At 36.8% G+C, this 21,151-nt stretch overlaps 1 protein-coding gene across 1 annotated transcript in view; it reads left to right on the top strand.

Moving 5' to 3' along the window:
- Window positions 1-2,569: 2,569 nt before the first annotated feature.
- Window positions 2,570-21,151, top strand: part of HYCC1 (hyccin PI4KA lipid kinase complex subunit 1) — a 69,619-nt gene continuing 51,037 nt past the window's right edge. Inside the window, 1 exon segment of the mRNA XM_079151931.1 lies at window positions 2,570-2,769. The gene's annotated coding sequence lies outside the window, so the exon portion shown is untranslated.

Genomic DNA, 21,151 nt, shown 5'->3' with positions numbered 1-21,151 from the left:
AGGTTCTCTATTATCTATTCACAGTCAAGCTTTCCAGGCTCTGACTGGCTCCAAAACTCTGAAAACCTCTAAACATTGCTTTAGCTTCCCCTCTTCTGTTATTTTCTTAGTCATTCCATAACATTTCCTCCCCCCACATTTTTTTTCTGATTTAAATTCCTCTCATTTTTGAAGACCCAGCTGAGGTTATTAATACCTCCTTCATGAAGCCTTCCTTGACCACCCTTGACGGGATGGGTGTGACTGGAAGGCTTGCTCCCACCCTTAGAAAATCACTCGAACAAGTCAATCATACCCTACCTTGTGTCATCTCTTCTGTTGCATTAAATGATGAATCTTTGCTTAACTTTTCACCTGTTTCTTATCCAGCCATCTATACTGTAAGCATCTAGCATTCATTTGCTTCCTTCACAAACCAAGTGCCTTGCACAGCACAGGAAGTCAGTATTTCCTCCTACCTTCCTTTCCCAATTCTGCAGGTGTGGTCTTCATCTTCTGGAATTTTGCCCTGATCCTGTCTGGTTTTCCTGCCACCAGACACCTTGACTCTTTAATTCAAACAAATACATCAGTGGCCCACATGACCAATGGCCAGTAAAAGCTGATTAGATGGGTATGTGTGTGTGTGTGTGTGTGTGTGTGCGCGCGCACAACGCTTCCTTTACTTTTGTTTTTCTCCCTATTTTATGATCTAGTTGACTCTTTGTCTTTCCTTCCCTGTCTGGTCCCTTCTCCCTTATTCCCTTATTCGGGACTTCTTGGATTTCACTGCATGTGTTTCCTAAGGTGTTAGGGCATAATAAACTCTCTGGATTTTCCTGTCCTTATTCATTTAGGTAAATAAAGGCTCTGGCCTAGGAGACTTAAATTTTCTTATTAATCCAGTATCCTGGTCTGATCTATCAAGATTCCTTTCAAAGGGAATACTCTCCACACTGTTATTTAGAATTCTCACCATTTAAAAGAAATCTGATTATGTTGGTTACATGATTAAATACCTCTGTTGGTCCCTCATTGCCTATAGAATAAAATTTAAACTTGAGCTGTCCAACAGAGAATTACTAAAATTAAAACTTGAGTTCCTTGGTCATGCATTACTTAAAGTGCTCCATAGCCATATGTGTCTAGTGGATACCATTTTAGACAACTTAAATAGAGGACATTTTTGATATTGCAGAAAGTACATTTGGACAGGACTGGTCTGAATAGCTTACATCAGCCCAAGAAACTTTTCACAGTTTCATCTCAATTTTGCTGTAACCCAGTTTTTGACTATTCCTCACCTTTTGGCCTCATCTATTTCCTCAATGTTCCCCCATCTACTTTGTGCCTTTCCACAGTTCTGTGACTTTGAACATGGTGTTCCCTCTTCCTAAAATGCCTGTTAAGTTTCTTCTTGGACAAACTCTTATTTATCTTTTAAGCTCCAACTCAAACATCATCTTCCTTGTGAAGATCCCTGATTTTCTGAAACCCAGTTGTTGCTTGCCCTGAATTCTTTTTTGCTCATGAACCTAACTCTGGTGCCCTTATGATCATATTTTGTCATTATTTTCTAATAAATCTTTCTATACCCTTTGAGGGGGGATTCTTACTGTTTTAGCAGTCTGCTCTAACGATTACCTGAAAATGATTGCTTGATACCCTTTTGATATCATCACATATATATTTTATTTATATATATGCATATATATTTTACTTATGGGCTTGTTATTTATGTGTTTGGTATGTTTGAAAAGATCACTTAATGCTGTTGAAGAAATCCTTCCCATTTCTATTGTAAAGCTAGAATGACTTCCTGTCTTCCAGGTTGGAGTTCTGTTTTTCCTCCTAATTTGTCTAGATTGGACTAGAGAGGGATGTGACAAAGTAAAAAGTAGTAGAACTATATGCAGGATCTGGTTCAGATATGGTCAGGTTCCAGTCTTTATATACCATATTTAGTTCAGTGTCTTGGGGGAAGTTAGGAGAGGTAAGATAGAGAAAATTAAAACAGTCCAGGGAAATAATTTGGCAAAATATATTGGAATTTTCTTCAGGCTAAGGCCAAACTCAATGATATAACAAGGGGGAAAGAGTTTTTATAACCATTTTGCAAAAACGAACATTTTTTTTTCCCCTTAAGGGGATTGGATAAGATTTTGATAAATTCTTGTGAGTTCATTTACTAGGAAGTAAATCCTCTTGACCAATTAATATATCAATTTGTTTTTCTTATCTGATTACAGTTCACATCAACTGGTGGTGATTATTTTCTGTTGAGAAGACCATAAACCCCAATGGCTTAGAGTTTAAGAGACCTTCACTGATCTCTATCGCTTAGCGGCCACCGCAAACCCTACAGTCAATCATCTCCCCCGGGTGCTCCGGTCACGCCCATGGCTCGACCACGCCCACTCAAGTCGCCCTCCCTCCCACCTTATGGCTCCGCCCCAAGCACAGCAGCGGAAGACTTTCATTGGTGGAGAAGTTGTTCTGGTCCCACCCCGGAGGACGGCGATAGGCTGAACTGGTGTGGGGAGGTGGTGGTTGGCTGCTTGGGGACGGGTCCCTAGTAGTGCCTGTCAGAGTGGCTGGCGGCAGTGGCGGCTCTCGGGGCTGGGTTGTCAGTCAGTGAGAGGAGGGGGAAGATGGCTCTCCCGGACCCGTTCTGCTAGGAGGAAGGGGGGCAGGTGGTGCTGCTACTCTGGAGAAAGCTTAGCAGCCGCCGCAGTGGTTGCGAGCCGCACAAGTCGAGGTTCTGCATCTGGAGCTCTGGAAGCTGCTCTGGTGAGTCTGGCCGAGCGACCCACTCCGGGCCCCCAGGGCGGCCGGCGACCGATAACTTTTTTTGTCAGGGAGGAGCCGGGGCGAGGAGGTGGCGGGGAGGGGACAGGGCTTTGTCCCCAGGGCCGCGTCTTCGTTGGGGGTAACGGCTTCGGCGCGAGGCTCCGCGGGTGAGCACGAGGCTACGCTGGGCGCTGGGGGCGTCCGGGACGGATGGGTGGGCTGCGGCCGGCCGCTGCTTGCTCCGAAGTTGGGTGCAGCCCGCCCGCTGCCTGGAAGACAGCAGCTTTGTGCGCGCGGACTCGGATCTCTCTCCTTAGCGAGGAGCGGTCCAACCTCCGGGCGTGACTCGGGTGCTGAAGCCCCCGGCCCCTCTGCAGAGTCGGCCTAGAGTGGGAGCCCCCCGCCCTCTTTCCCACAGCAGCAGATGCTCCCGCCTTTCCTACCCCTCTCACCCTGTCTCTGCACCCTAGGGAGGCCACCGCTATTCGTCCAGTCTGGTTACCAAAATGGTCACTGTAGACCCCGCTCCTCTTTGAAAGCAGCGTTCGTTTCTGTCTTTGGTCCCGTGCAGGGCAGAAAGGTTCAGAAAGCAACCACAATTCCTTCCTTGGTTATTTATGCACGAAGATCTCTTCAGCCCTTGCCCCCTTCATTCCATGAGTTATTTCTCTTCCGAGGTTGACTTTATCATATTCGAGAATCGTCGGGGTTTTAGCTGAAAATTGTTGCATTAAAAGACCCCAAGTTTTGTACACTACAGCAAAACTGGGTAGCTACCATTCAGCGTACACATGTGCTTTGCACCTTCAGAGTTTGCACATTCCTGAAAGATTTTAATTTGCCCTCCTGGTTTGGTATGCACAGAATCGGTTCTCTGATAAATACGCTATCACACGCCTGGCAGAGGCTCCACTCTTCAGGTAGGGGGAGTGTGTTCCACCGGCAGCTACTACTTATCTCAGAGACTGCACTATTACAGGCAGTAGGGCCAAGCTGTCCTTTTGCAAATTATTTGTCCTTTAGATTACATAGTTGCTTTTAGAGCAGGTATGCTACCTCTTTGGTTCATGTAATACCTTACAGTTGAGGTTTTAAAAATCTTATCTACTTAAAGTCATAAGGATTGGTGTAACCTTGAGTCAATGTGATAGTTCTGGGAGGTTTGTTTTCCATAAGAACATCTACTGCTAACACCCACAGTCATCATTTGTAAGCATTTTTCTCTCCCTTTGGGTTAGTACATTTTAAGGTTTAAAAATGAATGTTAGTACTCACTAGATTTCTGAATTTCAGGCAAGAATGAAAAATACATCTTTAAGATCTGCTTGATCAAGAGTGGTTTCAAAGTCAGTTACTCAAATCATAGACGGGTAAAGGAGAAATCATCACATATTTAGAAAACACATTCTAGACTTGGCTCATTTATCCTTATTTGATTTATTAAAATTATTACCATAGAGGGGCTGGAAACCCTCTGAAAGAGTACCTTGGTGTGAATATATGATGAGGGATAGGCTAGACCAGTGTGTTGTCCCTGCTGTGCTTTCTTTCTTTGTTGTATTTCTATTTTATCAAATCTGCTCTTGGTTGTGTTTTTTAGAGTGGTGTAGTTTTGACAATAAATTTAAATCTGTCTTCAGATTTAAGTCAACTGTTTTCTTTCAGCATCCTGTTTCCTAATATTTATTTTATGGTGAATCCTAAGAGATCTTTAAAAATTTTTAGTATTCAAGGCATCTAATTTTTGTCAATAATTAAATTATGTCAAAATAAATTTACTTTGCATTGTCCCAAGATGACTAGATACTGTTTAAGTACAGAGATGAATGTCATAGTTCTTTTCCTCAAGGAATTTACTGTCCAATGTATAAGATACTGGTAATATTACAGTAAAGTAACATTTATAATATCATGTAATAAGTGTGAATAGAAGTTTGCCTGGTGTAGTAAGGGAGCTTAGTGTAGGAGATGGCCAACTCACTTTGGTTGTAGGTGGAGTTGGGAACATGCAGCTAAGTTTTGATCATGAGAGGTGAGTAACTAGCTTTCCAAGAAAGTATAATAAGTGAAAAGGCAAGGAGGTATGAAAAACTATGGCAGTTAGACAAGCCATTGACAGTGACAGGTCAATGTCAATTAACACTGTTGACCAAGTCAATAACACTGGTATTGACATGGCTTGATGAAGGGGTAGTAAGGAAATGGCAGGAGATAAGGTAGTGAGGGTGGTAGAGGGTTTCTACCCTTAGCTAAAGAGATGAAAGTGATGGCTGGGAAAGTCTATATTAGAGTTGTATTGTATAACCTCACTCTGGCTGAGTAGAGTAGAATCTGATAGGAAGAAAAGAGGAGGAATCAAGACTATGAGGTTTTGACCTGGTTCCATTGATTGGAAACAAGGAGCACATACACTGAAGGAAGATAGATGATAACTTCTATTTTTTTTTACTTTGAGGAAGCAGTGGATCTCTCAGGTAAAGATGTAGAGAGATGTTTGGGTCTATGGATGTGGAATTTATATAGGAATTCAGGATTGAAGAGAAGATTTGGGGCTGAACTGAAGCTGTATTGATTTGGTTTTGTAGAAATGACTCAGGGAAAGCCTTCAGCATGATAAAAATAGCAGCCAGAGCACATACTCTGATAGATAGTAGAAACAGGTAGAGAGTCTGAAAGAGATAGAGGAGTGGTAGTTAGAAAGACAGGAGGAGTTGGACAAGGTGACGCATGCCTGCAGCTTGGGTGGCTGAGGCAGGAGGATCCTGAGTTCAAAGCCAGCCTCAGCAATTTAGCGTGGCACTTAGCAAGTCAGTGAGACCCTATCTCTAAATAAAACATAAAAAAGGACTGGGGATGTGGCTCAGTGGTAAAGCACCCCGGGTTCAGTCCCCACTACAAAAAAACAAAAAACAAACAAAAAAAGAAAGATAGGTGGAGCAACAGTAGAGATGCTCAGGGTAGAGAGATTTTCAAATGGAATAGGAACAGGTCAACAATTTTGAATGCTGAGAAGTGGCGTATAAGGAGAGCACCCAATGACCAGTGACTTTTTCAGGAGTTCAGAAGTGACTTTGGAAAGTACAGATTAGCTGAGAGGTGGTTGGTTCAGAAACCAATCTTCGGAAGGTTGAAAAAGAATGAGAGTGACAAAGTGGATGTGTTTGACCGAGTCTTTTCAAGAAAACAAAAATGAATAAGGGAGAAAATAATAGCTGTAGAGCAGAGCTTTTCGAGCTCAGCTACACCTCAATCCCCCCTCCCACCCACTGCCCCAGTTCTGGGAGTTTAACTCAGGGGTGCTCTACCACTGAGCTATGTCCCTACCCCTTTTTAATTTTATCTTGAGATAGGGTCTTGCTGAGTTGCCCAGGCTGACCTTAAACTTTCAAACCTCCTGACTCAGACTTCCAAATTGTGGGATTATAGGCATGTGCTGCTATGCCTGGCAATCTCCTGGGATTTTGAGAATTTTGACTTCCAGAAAGAACCTTATACCTTCCAGTGGGGTCAGGGTAGGACCCAGTCATTGGTATTTATTTAAACAAGAGTTTTTGAAATAAATTGGCATATAATGAACTACACATATTTTAAGCAGGCAATTTAATGTTTGATACATTTGCAACTGTAAAACTATCATCACCATCACAATAATGAACATATCCATCACCTTCTTAAGTTTGCTCATGTGCCTTCATAAACCAGTGGATCACTGGTTTCATCCCAGGAAACCAGTGATCCACTTCCTGTCAGATTACTTGCATTTTTTTTTTTTTAAGTTCCCTAGACAATTTGCAGACATGGTTGAAAACCACTGCCAAAGAACAGAGGTTGAAGGAAGGTCACGTTTATTTGTTTACGTGTATAAGAAAAGTGAGAGATAGAATGTAAGAGGTACAGGCAAGATGAAATTATTATTGAAACTAAGTCCTTGAGAAAATAGAAATGGAAGGAATTCAGAGCTTTGGCCAGTAAGAAATTCTGGAAGCAACATCTCTAACAAAGGATTTATGTTAAAGATAGTGTATTTTTTTATTAGCATCATCAGTGTTGTCTTGTAGTGTAGAGATTAGGTCTATGTAGTATCTCTTAGGTATTAAAAAAACAAATTAGAGAGCATCTTAGAATTGCCAAAATGCATACACTCAGAAAACCCCCTTGTATGGAGCCTAAGACCCCTGGCACCACCTTGTAATGCTTTGTCACTTTTTTTTGGTGGGGAGGAGAGCAGATGGAATTAACAGTTTGTCAATTGCTTATTATCAAGAATCAAGTACTGCCAGAGTCTTTTTGACCTTCTCTTAGGCTGCCCAGAGGAAAGGGAACATTTCACACTTGACAATCTCCTGTTTAAAGCATCTTTACTCAGAAGAAATCCTGCTTGCTTGCCCTTTGGATATTGCCTTATAAATCACTGAGAGAAAACATTCCTCTGTCTCCAAAATGAGACAGGGAAGAGTTGTGATTAGTTGTCAAAGGCCCATACTTTCTACCTGTGGAAGGTAATGCATATGTTTCCCCCACTACTTTCATTTTCTTTTTATAATTTCTAGTTCAGGATTTGGATGTAGAGGTCCAGAACTTGTTCCTCACTCTTCAGTTTTTCCTTTTGCAGTCAGATGAAAACAGAATGGCTAATATCTGAATATTATTTGGCATTGTGTTTGACCAGAAGTCAAGATGGAATAAAGTATTTTGTCTGATTTTCTTCTAGAATGCTGAAAATTTCTTTCATAGTGATTAAAATGCAGCCTTAAAAAATGGAAATATCAATGTTAGCATGATTTTGGATACAGTTGTCACTATGGTCACAACAATATCATAAGTGTTCTATATTTTTCTAATTACTAATGCCATTGTAGGACAAAGATGATGATGAATAATATTAGGGGTTCATGAATTTTCTAAATGATAAGTGATATTTATTTAATATTATTGTTTATCTGTCATCATCCAGAGATACTTATTATTAACATTTGGGTGAATATCCTTATAGGTCTTTTGGAATGAATATTTACATTTTTTTTCTTTTTAACACAAATAATTCTATTTTCTTTTTCATTAAAAAAATTTTTATGTGCTATTTTTGTCACCAGCTTATGTTCACTTTATAGGTTGTGAATACTTACCCAAGTCAATAAACTATTGTTCTTTACAACATAGCCTTATTTAAAATGTGCATATAATACTCCAGCATATGTATTTACCATAATTCATCTAATTATGATATTAATTTTTGAAAATTTATGCTCTTTCTAACAATTCTAAATGAATAGATAACAGTTAGTTAACCAATAGGCTAACCACTGCCCATCTAGCAGTTTTTATTGGGTTTTGTAATAACTCAGTTTTATAACAGTTATAAATGATGATCATTTGGTCTTCTTGCCAACAATAAATTCTTACTTCTTTTGTTGCATTGATCAGAACTTCTAGAATAGCATTAAATTATAGTAATGAATGGTAAGCATTGTTGGCTTATTTCTCGGTAGAATGAGAATGACTTTAGGGTTTCATGGTTGTGTATTCAAACCATGGTTGTGTATTAAAAAATATTTATTCATGGCATATTGAGAAAATATTCTATCCCCCTACCATCACCTTTTTTGGGAACCAAGATAGATGTTAAATTTGATCAAGTACCCTCACACTGCACATTGAGATGAGAATGTAGTTTTTGTTCTTTTACCTATTGGTTAATGAATTGTGTGAGAAAATTTCCAAAATATTTCATCAAATTAGGTTAAAGGTTACTTGATAATAGCTTGTCTTTTAAGAGCAGTGCTGTATTTGATTTGCTGTATGAGGGTGATATCATAGTGTTCCTTTTATATTACCCTTTTAACATTTTGGTTTTTGAATATGCTGGGTTTGAAAGAGGGGGAGAAAACTGTTCATCTTTTCTGTATCCTCTGGCAATTAATCTCTTCTTTGGAAGGTTTGAAGTAGTTCACCAATAAAAATGTCTAGGTCTTTAATATAATTTATTGAAATCTTAATATGTACTACTGAGTATTTTGCAAAATTAATTTCATTTAATTACACAATTTTATGAAATAAGGATTATTATTCCTATTGTACAGGTAAAGAAACAGACTCAGAGATTAAGTCTTGTTCAAAATCAACACCTGTTAGTGGTAGAGTACAATTTAAACTCAATTTCTATCTGATGCCTACCCCCTATTTTAAAATCAAATCCCTTTCTTTTTTTCTATGACACTTCCCTCACTCCCTATAAATGACAAGTAAATTTAATCATTTTATTTGAGCATTTTAATGTTTTTCCTCTTTGCACAATTTATTTCAAATTTTGGTAATCCCATCATAATTAGTACTGGTCAGCTCTGTGTTGATATCACACCTGCTATCTTAATAAATATAGCCTAATAAGGTTAAAATAAATGATCCTGGAGTAGGGTGCGGTGACATGGAGAAACTTAAATTTATATTAGGATAATGCACTTAATATAATTCACGTTTCAATTTGTGGGTCTTCAAGATTAATTTATATTCCTGAATCCTTTTTGTATGTGGTAAAGAATGTTATGCTAAATGTATCACATACAAGAGATCAAGGAGTTTTGGAAACATAGTATTTTTTCATTGTAGTTGAAACATTTATTGTTGATCCTTGCAACAGGGTAGCCTTTTAGTAGTAACTGGTAAGTGATATTTGTTTGTTGTGTGTCTTTTTGAACAAAGAGCCCTTTAGTTAGCTGATGAACATTAGTTGCTTTCTCATATATGTGCATAAGGATTCATTCAGTCATTTGTACTTGACTTAATGAAAACATTACATATGATTTCTACAACTGTATTATGCAAATTATTTTAGGTTTCAGCCATTGGAAGATTTACATTTACTTTTGTATGGAGTGGCATATAGGCTTGGAAATTTAAGAGAATAATGTAAGCCTTAAAGTGCTTAAATTGGGTCACATTTATGAATTCCAGTTTTGTCTTATTGATCTCGTTTGTCTTTCCACTTTTAAAATAAACATTGTTTAATTTGGTTAGGAAACTTGTTCTAATCATAGACTGCACTCCCACCTCCTTCCATTGGGAACATAAAAATTTGTCCTTCTGGCCTCTGAACTTTCTGTACATATCTTTGCCCGTTTGATCCAAATTTCAAGGTTTTTGCTGCCTTTTTTTTTTTTTTTTTTTTTTTTTTTTGTCAAAGGATGTTATTATGGCAGTGACAACACAGTCCCTAAAGCAGTGCACACTTGAGTAGTTGAGAAGAAGAGACTATTTTGTGAAATTAGGAACTTCAGGTGGGGCCTGATAAGGAAATGGAGAGGATGGTGATAGTAGTTTAGAAATGGGGGGCAGAGACAGCATCAACTAAAATGTGCAAATCAAACAGACTGTTAGAGAAGTGTAGAAAATTTGGGAAATGGTTACATGGGTGATGGAACCAGAATATTGAAGTAAGTGAAGTCAAGAAGCAGAGTTTCAGAAGGGGAACGCTTGTTGCAAAGTTAAAGAGAAAGAATGAGCGTTGAGAAAAAGTTGACAGATTTGTTTATAAGGTCATGGAGAATATATGATGAAAATTCAGTTTATGTTATAAAGTGGGTTAAGGAATAGGTTATGGTGAGCCATTGGAGGTAGAGGCTAGTCTATCAGAATTAATTAGGAAAGAATAAATATGGGAAGGAGTAACTGGAGGGCATTAGAATCTGATGAAACCCTCCTCCTGACCCCTCTTTTTGGAACTGTAAGCTCCTGAAATAAATTCTCAATTGTCCAAATGATAAATTCTTTATTAGAGATAATTAGAGCTATCTTTTATCGAACATCTACTATATGCCACTGCTTTATTTGTATTATTTTTAATTGCTAAAACATTCACATATGGTAATAGTTATCATCCACCTTTTACAGTTGAGGAAGCTGAGACTCAGAAAGTTAAGATATTTGCTGAGGTGTCATGAGTTTTCTTGGTTGGTGTTATTTTCATTATGCCATGTGCTTTTTCTGTTTATTGAACTGTGGCAAGGTACTGTGGGGGTTTTAAGAAGAATATAGGGCATGATGCCTCTTCTTACAAGAAAGAATGCCAGAAATTTCAAGTATGTTTGCTGTAATTTGTGTTAACTATTTTTTATTTAAACTATTTTATAAAAGGATTCCTATTAATAAGCTTTTCTATCATGCTAATAAAATTTGTTAACAATTATCATTATTTGTAGATGAAATGTTATTTTATATTCATTTTACTTATAATAATGATAATAAAGTTGAGGGGAAAGAAATGATAGGTCAAGAAAGGGAATATAAAGAAAAATAAGAGTAAAACATGTTATAGAATTTCAGGTAGCACATCAAAAAGGCTAACCTCTTCATGGCCATCTTATTGAGTTGTTCACAAGATAGTAATCAGAGGAGATAGTCTTCATGTCACCAGGTTATAAAGCTCTGAAGAGTTTATTGTAATATAATGTGAAGTATTGAATTTTGATTCTGTTAATTGAGAATTAATTATTGGTGGAAGGGTCCAAGCAGATTTTTTTTTTGAATAAACCCTTTCTTCAGAAGCAATGCATAGTGGAAAAAGAAATGTGTAAAATACTTTGGGGATCTAAACTTTCTTATAGAACTTTCACATAATTTGGGAGGAACCAACATAGAAATTTTTGCTGTGCCAATTTTAGTTTCATATTCAGCTATAAAACCATGTATAGTGTACACTTGTTATGTTAGTATAAGACTTGATATTACTGAAAAATAATTTTATAATTCAGTCTTTGCTGAAACAAATTGACTGTTATCCCAGTTAATATGAATAAGCATGATCATACTGAATTACTTATTTCTGCTTTGCTTACTGTGATCTTTTTTAAACCAAGAAAAACAACTGTATGAATAAGATCCACCAAGTTTCTGGTTGGAAAGAATCAAATGGAATTCTGTATAGTCAAGATTCATTGTTTTTTTTTTTTTTTTTTTTTTTTTTTTTTTAATGCCCTACTAGGCTTTACTACCACCAACCAGTTTCTTGCATTTTCTCCTCTTACCTCCCTTTTTGCCACCCATTTTCTATTGAACATCTGGGTCTCAACTGGAAGACTTCTTTAATGGTTGAGAGTCTCATTCCAGCTTATTAAAGGGCAGTGACTCATGCTAAAACATCAACCCACAAGTTAATTGGAATTTGGTTCTCTTGACATTTCTCTCTTCCTTTGTCCCCAACATTGCAGTAGGGAAAACTGCCGCTTAGAATGTGAAGAGCTTTAAGAAATTAAAGTAGAGCTGTGCTTTGAAAGTACATTTCTGTATGCTCTTATGTTTGAGAGAGGAAAGAGGGGTGTATGATAGAGAAATGGTTGAAGTATATTTGCTTTGTGTTTTCTTTTATGTTCCTCCTCATTTTCCTCAGATCACTTATTTTTATTATTTCCTTTCATTGCATATACCCTGGTTTATCTTGATTTATTTCAAAAGGAATTAAGAGGAACTCCTTTCTGCTGTGTTTTAGGTTTGCTTGTCTCCCTTAATAGGCTGTGAATCCCTTAAGTCAGCTACTATGTCATATTCATTTTTGTAAATCTAGCATTGAGAGCAGAGTAGACATTTTAGGAGCTTATGAATAAGTGGTTGATATTTCAGTATGTTTAATACAAGAAAAGAAGAGTCAGATTCATGGTTGGGTCCTAAGTGATTGCATCTTTAGTGCTGTTGTGGGGTGACTTGTGTCCCCTCCAAAATACATGTGTTGAGAGTCCTAACCCATAGTGCCTCAGAATATAATTGTGTTTGGAAGTAGAGTCTTTACAGAGGAAATGAAGTTAAAATGAGGACTTTAGGGTAGGCCCTAATCCAGTATAACCATTGTCCTTAAAAGAACAGGACATTTGGGCAAGACACATACAGTGGGGAAGACAGGGTGAAGTCATGGGGGGAAGACAGCCAAGTATAAGCCAAAGAGAAAGACCTGAAACAGACCCTTTTCTCAAAACTCTTAGAAGGAACCTACATTGCTGGCATCTTTATCTCAGACTTCTGTCCTCCAGAACTGTGAGAACATAAATTTCTGTGCTTAATCCACTCTTTTTGTGGTGCTTTCTTATTGCAGCCCTAGCAAACTAATGTAGATGGCTTACATGTTTGGATGTATGTAGTAAAACCTCAAATACCCTTAATTTGCCTACTCCCAAATAACAGATTGCTAAAGTTAATGCCAAAACCTCAAAAATTTTTACCTTTTCCCTAGGCAAGACATGGGAGACAGAGAAATTTGGATATTTTAATGGAGAAAGTAATAACTATTTTCTTCCTTTCCCATCTCTCCCAATGCAGCCAGTGGCAAGCTGCTGGTTAATATTTTAGTTTTACTGGGTTTGTTTGGTTTGGCAAGGACAAAGTATTTATGGGGCTTTAATTTTTTTTTTTTTTTTTTTTTTTAAGTATAGCAAAGTTTAATAGAAGAGAAAGAAGATGGGAAAACGCTCTCAAGGGAGAGAATGGGTCATCTTAGGAGACAGACAGCGCCATTTTTTTTTTTTTAAGTGTTCAAGACCTCTGCTAATAGACTTGGTTGCTTTTTCAGAGTATAAAATGGAAGAAGACTGAGCAAAATACTTTTTAAAATGATGTTAATTTATGCTTATTGCTTGTGCGTGTGAATTGTAACATTGTTCTGTCTGCAGTATAGTGAACAGGGTAAAGCAGGGGCTTTTAGGCTCGTACACATTGCTTTAGCAGTTGCCATACTCTCTGACCATTGGCCAGTCACACTGAGTTGCCACAGTCATTTTCAGAATTTTTTCATTATGTGCTTTAGCCATAAGCTAAATATGTATGCAATTTTTACCCTTTATTTCTTCTTGTCACTTTAAAATTGAGTCATATATCAAATGTGCTGTGTTTAGTCAATTCTTTTATAGCATTTTGAGACACTTTGCTGAACGAGACAGTTTTGAATATATACAAGTAAAAAGCAATTGTTCTTCCATCATTTGGATGCAGTTTACTGGAGTTCTGAAAGTAGGGTAAACTCAATTAACTAGTGAGGGGGATAAAGGTCTCAGTCCCAGAGGTGGGGGGAGCAAAGTTATGTGTATCATAAAGCTAAGCAAAACAAATGAAAAACCTCCAAGTTATAAGGAAGTGAGAATCTTTATCTAATTTTGGCATTTAAACTTCAGTCAAACCTGTTCATGTTTGGAGCATCCTTGCTACTGGCATGTGGGCACTGTGGTAAATTACAGTTATAAGCTTTTCTTTCATTCTCTCCTCTCTCATTCTCTTCTTTCTTTCTTTCTTGGGATTGAATTCAGGCACTCATATATGCTGAGCACATGCTGCCACTAAGCTACACCCCATTCCCACAGTAGTGTACTTTTTAAATCCCATTTCTTTCCTTTCATTCCAACTGAGGAAAATACTAAAACCAAGAATTTCCTCAAAATGAGATGTGAACCAAGTGGCAGAACTGACTGTGAAGACTTTCATTCAGTACCCTAACATGTTCTTTATATAGCCTCTATATTTTGCAATCAGGCTGCCATCAGTATGCCATATATATATTTCTTTTGATACTAGGGATGGGACCCATGGCCTCTTAACCACTGAGCCATATTCCCAGCACACCACGCCCTTTTTTAAAAATTTTGAAACAGGATCTCACTAAGTTGCTTAGAATCTCACTAAGTTGTTGAGGCTGGCTTTGAACTTGTGATTCTCCTGCCTCCTGCACTGCTAGGATTACAGGCATGTGCCACTGTGCCCTGCTATATATATTCCATTCATATATATATATATATATGTATATATATACTTATATATACATATATATATATATATATTCTTATTTTTTTGAGACTGGGTCTCACTGAGTTACTTAATACCTGGCTTTTGCTGAGGCTGGCTTTGAACTCACAATCCTCCTGTCTCACCTTCCAAGCTGCTGGGATTAGAGATGTGCACAATTGTGCACCTGGCCAAAGTGTTCAGTTTTTTGTTTGGTTTATTTTTTTTCTCAACAGAAATTTTGCAATTGTTTTGTGGTTGCATAGTTAAGCAGAATTTGTGTTTTAAATTCTATATTACTGATTTTGTTTAGTTCTCATAATTTTATCATGATACTAACACTTGTAATTATTCATCTGGGAAATGTAGTGTACTACTTTGTTTCATTTTTCTCCTCATTTATTCCATTCTCTTCTTTTGCCATCTGGATTATATGCTCCTTAAGGACATAGGCCATATTTTACTGTTCTTTTGCCATTTGTGCAAAGTAATAGAATCACTTTGCATTATATTCTTTAAGCACTCAAGGGCTTATTGAATTATTAAGTTTCAGTTTAAATATATAGCAGTATTGATTTTTGTGTACATAAAAATGTTGAATGCATTATCTCTTAACATGAGCTCCCAGTCTATGTCTGTTTTTGCGTAGCCCTATTCTCTTTCTTTGTTCCCACCTATCAAGCCTATAGTCTGATAAATCGTATGAACTTGAAGGATGGATAACAAATGTGTCAACTTGAGGTCCTGGTCTAGTGAATTTGTTAAAAGCATTCCTTATCCCTATGCTATTTACCATGCAATTTTACAGTAATCATGTCAATAAATGCTATTGAGATAATTTTTATAGTTCAAATTTTTATAGCAATCTCTTAAAATCTGTCAACATAGACTTTATAACTTATGTATTAGCTGTCAGGGCTAAATGGACTTTGACTTACTGAGGCAGTATTTGAATCATTTAAAATAGCTATCATATTTTGTAAAAGATGGTACAAACATTTTAGAAAATCTTATTTCAGTTAATAATTGCTCTTACAGATTTCTACCCAATACTTCATTTAAAATAATTAACTTGTGATATTTTTATATTTAATGAAGTACCTAAGTTAAATTAATGGACTCTAGAATTTTGAAAAATTCTAATGAAAAATTTTCTAAGCCAAGGTTATCTACATTCACCAATCCATCTTTAAAACCGTCATATGATGCTGTTATGGCTCACAGATACAGTTCTCTCCTGACAGTTTGCTTTGCCAACCCATATAACTCATCAGTATGAGCTGAATTTTTCCTGGGTTGTCTGTAAAAAGCCAAGGAGTAAAAGGAAGACAGAATGGGAAGCACATGGAGGTTGGAATGACCTGGTGTATTTTGGAGATTATGGTAAATGAAATTCGGACAGGTAAATTATGGCCATAATACAGGGTGAGTTTACTGTGGAAGATCGTATAGATCTGATGTTATGATACATTCAGGAGAAAAGTGGTGTTTCAGGAAGATTAGTCTGGTGGTAATGGGCCTAGTGTACTGTAGAAGGAAGGAGACCAGGAGCAGGAGTGCTATGTGAGCAGACTATGCAAAGGCAGTAAGAGCCCAGACTCAGGGTGTTGCTGTGGAGATGGAGAGCAGATGGTAGATTTGACAGGCATTATGAAGGGTGAAATTTATTCTGTTATTCAACAACTATTTATTAGATACTGTATGAATTTATGCTAATAATATTTGAACTGAACTTGGCCTGTAATTGTTATATAATTTTATTTTAAAAACTATGACTTCAAAAAATGAATTTTAGAATTATGTACACTGGTGATAAAGTTCTTAATATTTTCTGGGGATTTTTGATGTTAAAAATAATTAATGTTGAGGACCTTTCTTAAATGAAAAGCAAATGTTTTCCCCTTAATTTTCCTAACTATCCTATGGTTTATTTGATTAACAAGTTGAAAGGCAGCTATTTAATCACATATTTAAGAAATGCTTTGGCAAGAAAATGGACCAGAGGGCTTTACTTTTAAAGACAGCTTGTATTTATATTCTTGAATGATTAAGAATGTTCTAGTACACAATAAAAGTCATTTCTTTGCACTCTTGCAATGAAGTTATTACTTTATATTATAGTTTTAAACATTTATAAATATGATTTTTACATCAAGCATGCTAGAGAAGGTTGTTAGTTTAAAGGAAACTGAAAAGTACTTTGAGTTCAAGGTCATTTCTTTGGTTAAAGCCAACAACGTAAAATATGTATGAATCCACTCAAAGAACCACATTAGAAATTTTTTTGTAAGTAATGTTGGCTAATATATAATAGTTTTCACATTGGAATATAGGCATAAGGGCAGAGTAAGGCAATGGAAATATGTATAATTCATCATTTAATAGGTAATTGATACCTTGGTTTGTTGATGAGAAAGTTAAATGTGAAAAATTTACCATTGATGGTATTGTCTTCATTTATAATAAACAGAAGTATTTTTTCTTCTTACCTTTATAATTGCAACTATATTGCCTACATCATTGCTTTTATTTTTCTCTCCATTAGATTGTAGTGAAAACATGACTTTTAATGATTCCACTCCATTGAAATTATTTTGTTTTCTGCCTTGTCTTCCTGGACAATCATATTCTTTGTGATAATTAATTTTTATACATATTTACTCTTTCCTCCTTGGTAGTTCTCCTATTATATATTTCAGAGATTTCTATCTTAAGAACAAATCTGAACCTTTCTCAGCATAGACCCTATTCTTTTCCCATAACATGTTAAGATTTGGATTTTTATCATGGATAGTTACTTAGTTTGGGCCCCCCTACACCCAGACTTTATCTACTTTGGGAAATTTTGTTTATTATTGTTGTACTATTACTTACATATGGATGACTTTACAACATATCTCTGTAATTCTTTAGTTTTTCTCTAGTATAGAATCTAGTTGATTCTAGAACAACTTTTACACGTTATACTGTCAACTACTGTGTTAAATTTTCTTTGCTGTGACAATATCCAAGTAAAACAACTTAAAGGAAGAAAGATTTATTTTGACTCATGTCCATTGTTTCTGGGCCTGTGGTAAGGCAGTGTATCATGGTGGTGGAAGGGGCAAGGCAGAGGAAGACTGCTCAGCTCACGGCAACCAGGAAGCACAGAGAGGGGAAAGAGGAGGAGCGAGGGACCAGAGTCCCTAAGAGCATGTCTGCAAGGAATATTCCCTTTAACTAGGTTCCACCTCCTAAAGTTTCTACCACCTCCCAATAATGCTGTCAAATTACAAACACCAGAATGCACTAATCCATTGGTGAGATCAGAGCCCTTGTGATCCAATCATCTCCAAAAAGCCCTGAGCATTGCTGCATTGGGGACCAAGCCTTTAAAACAAGAGGATTTGGGGGAACATTTGAGATCCAAACTATTAACAACTATCTTGAAGGGTTAATTAATGAAATAAATATTGTCTTTAAAACTCAGAAGTTGGACATGGTGGTACATGCCTATAATCCCAGTTAGTCAGGAGGCTGAGGCAGGAGGATGACAAATTTGAGACATGTCCAGTCAACTTAGTGAGCCCCTGTCTCAAAATAAAAACAATAAAAAGAACTAGGGTTGTAGCTCAGTGGTAGAACACTTGCTCAGTATGCATGAGGCCCTGGGTTCAAGCTAGTAAAGATTTATAATTTTATTCACTTATTCATTCACTGGAGAAATGTTTATATATTTGTTATATGTAAATCAGTTTAACAAGGTTTCATTATAACAGATGTTAAAAAAATTGATTGGATAAATACACAATAATAGCAGCCTTATTTGGAAGCAGTTTTTATAAAAGGGGTCTTGTTGTTTGCTGATTACAAGTCTAATACGAGCTCTTTCTGTGATACTAAGGGAAGTATCTTGATTCTTGATTGCTAAGGGAAGTTATACAATTTTAGGTTTCTTTGATAGAAATGTTATATCCTGATAACTTTATAGATTTCTTCTGGGCTGTTACATTTGCAGTATATGCTAGATATGTTTACCATTTCTGCCTATGCAAAGTCCCTTCTAAATAAACCTGTATCTACATGATCCTGTACTTTTGGTCTCAAATGTTGGCCCAAGGGGAGACATACTATTTCAAGGACAGTCCATCTCTGGACTGGCCAGTTTTAGTCACACTCAAAATAAAGAACTGGGAAAATCAGAGGTTTATATAAAGAATTTAGAGTTGTAAAATTGAGAAATACAAGTTTGCTGCAGAGGGGAATGTGGGCCTGGAATAGAAAAAAGCTCATGATAGGATTAGAATAACTACCATGGGCCGTAGAAAGTGTTTTGGTCAGCTTTTTTCACCACTGTGACCAAAAGACCTGACAACAATTAGAGACAGAAAAATTTATTTGGGGGCTCATAGTTTCAGAGATCCTATTCCATAGATCCAATTCCATTTCTCGGGATGAGGCAGAATATTAGGTAGAAGAGTGTGGTAGAGGAAACCAGCTTTGGATATGGCAACAGAGGCAGAGAGTGAGAGGGAGAGGGAGAGAGGTGGGGAGAGAGAGAGGGGAGGGGTGAGAGGGGATAGGGGAGTGGGAGAGGGGAAGAGAGGAGAGGAGAGGAAAGAGAGGGAGAGGGAGATATCTCTATTCACCAGGAACAAAGTATATACCCCAAAGGCATACCCCCTCAATGACCCTCCTTCTCCAGCCACACCCTATCTGCCTACAGTTACCACTCAGTTAATCCCTATCAGGGGATTAATTCACTGATTGGGTTAAGGTTCCCATAACCCAATCATTTCACCTCTAACCTTGCATCATCTCACACATGAACTTTTGGAGGACATATATCTAAACCAGAACTGCAGGGTAATTAGGAAGCTAGTCAGCAAATAGAGTGCACTGAACAAAGCACAGAAGTCACAATAAACTGGCTACCTTTAGAAAACAGATATGGGTTTTAGTTTCTAGCTTTAGGTCTGGTTTTCTTAAGTCCTGGTTATGCTACAATCCCTGTCCTTGGTAAACCTGCAGAAAACACACACACACACACACACACACACGCACACACATTTATTCTCTCCCATTTTTGAGCTAGCATTCACATAGCCTTGACTAAAATCATGTGCAATTTATTGACAAATTAGATTTCTTTGAGCGAAGAAGTTCCAGAATGGTAAGATGAGCACTTCTTTATTGATATTAGAATAATGCCTGCCTGAGTGGTTCAGCAATTTCTTTCATGCAGTCTGTCCCATACCATAGTTTGTGATGGGCTTTATGACCTGTGGTTTCCTAATGGAGTGGAAATGTGTTTCTTGGTGGTTTTATTGTATAGTTACCAATTTCTTATCTCTATCTTGCCCTTCTGTTTTGTAGAATGAAAGATTTTGTAAGTCCCCAAACTCAGGATTAATTTGAATTCATTTTCCATAGAATTATTCTCTGGATTTTGCCATCAAATTAACAAAAATCATCCCTTTGGTAAACATCAATATTATGGAAGCAAACCGTGTGTTCATCTAATGCTTTGAGTCAGTATGGATATTGGACAAATGGATTTTATGGTCTTCTGCATGTTCCCATCATAACATTAAAGTATTGCATTGTCTGTGAAAATGTCTAGTTGTAATAAATATTACTTTACATTGCACACCTTAGTCAACTTGCCTTTGAATAATTTATTTTTATGTATGGTTGTAGGATAAGCAGGAACTTTAGAAATATTCTAGTTTCCCCCCTAATTTATATGAGTTTTTCTTAATGCTAGACAGAGGGAAAAAAAAAAAAAAACTATTATTTTGAAAATTTTGTTTTCTCTCAACAGCCTATCTTATATTGAAGTTCTCAATAATAAGGATTATTGATTATTAATTATCCTATCAAACCTGAATTCCTTATTGTAGTTACTTTTAAAAAGTTTTTTTACATTAATTATTTTGAAAATTTAAAGATCTAATACCAAAAAGCAGAAAAATCCATATGAAACAATTTTTCTTAGCCAAAAATTTAAATAAAGTCATTTGACATTTCAGGAAGATTCTAGGGACTGGCATCAGGATACATATGCATTTAGATTATTTATACTTAATTAAAAGTTTTTATATAGTATAGTGACAATTGTGATTGCTTCAGCCACTGATTAAGTATAGCACTTATGACAAGGCGATTATTAGTCAGTGAGTTTTATTTTGTTCCGTGGCCATGGTTCTCTAAACTTTGAATTCTAGCCAACTGTTTCATAATGTCTGCCATTACTGACAATAGGGATCAAGCAAAAAAGTACCCATGAGAAGATATAATCACTTTTATTGGACAATTTAGGAATTATGTCCTGCTTACAATGCATTTTATTACAAGTTTTCAGAGAAAAGTTTAGTTCCTTGATGGCAGGGACCATCTCTCTGATCAACCTAATGTTTTCCATTAGGACTTACCATACTGCCTTACACCAAACTGGTATGTCCTAAATGTTTGGTTAAGATAGTGTCTTGGTTTTCTGTTGCTGCCTAAAACGTAGTGGCTTCAAATAGCAACTATTTATTATCCCTTAAAAATATGAGACTGACTAGATTTAGCTGGGTAGATATTCTGCTCCTTGTTGGTAGCAGACGCTGTAATCATCTGGAGGGATGTCTAAGATGTTACAGTC

Source organism: Sciurus vulgaris (assembly GCF_902686455.1).
Source record: "Sciurus vulgaris genome assembly, chromosome: 8".
In the NCBI taxonomy this organism is placed as follows: Eukaryota; Metazoa; Chordata; class Mammalia; order Rodentia; family Sciuridae; genus Sciurus; species Sciurus vulgaris.
This window is presented reverse-complemented; position numbering and strand designations above follow the sequence as displayed.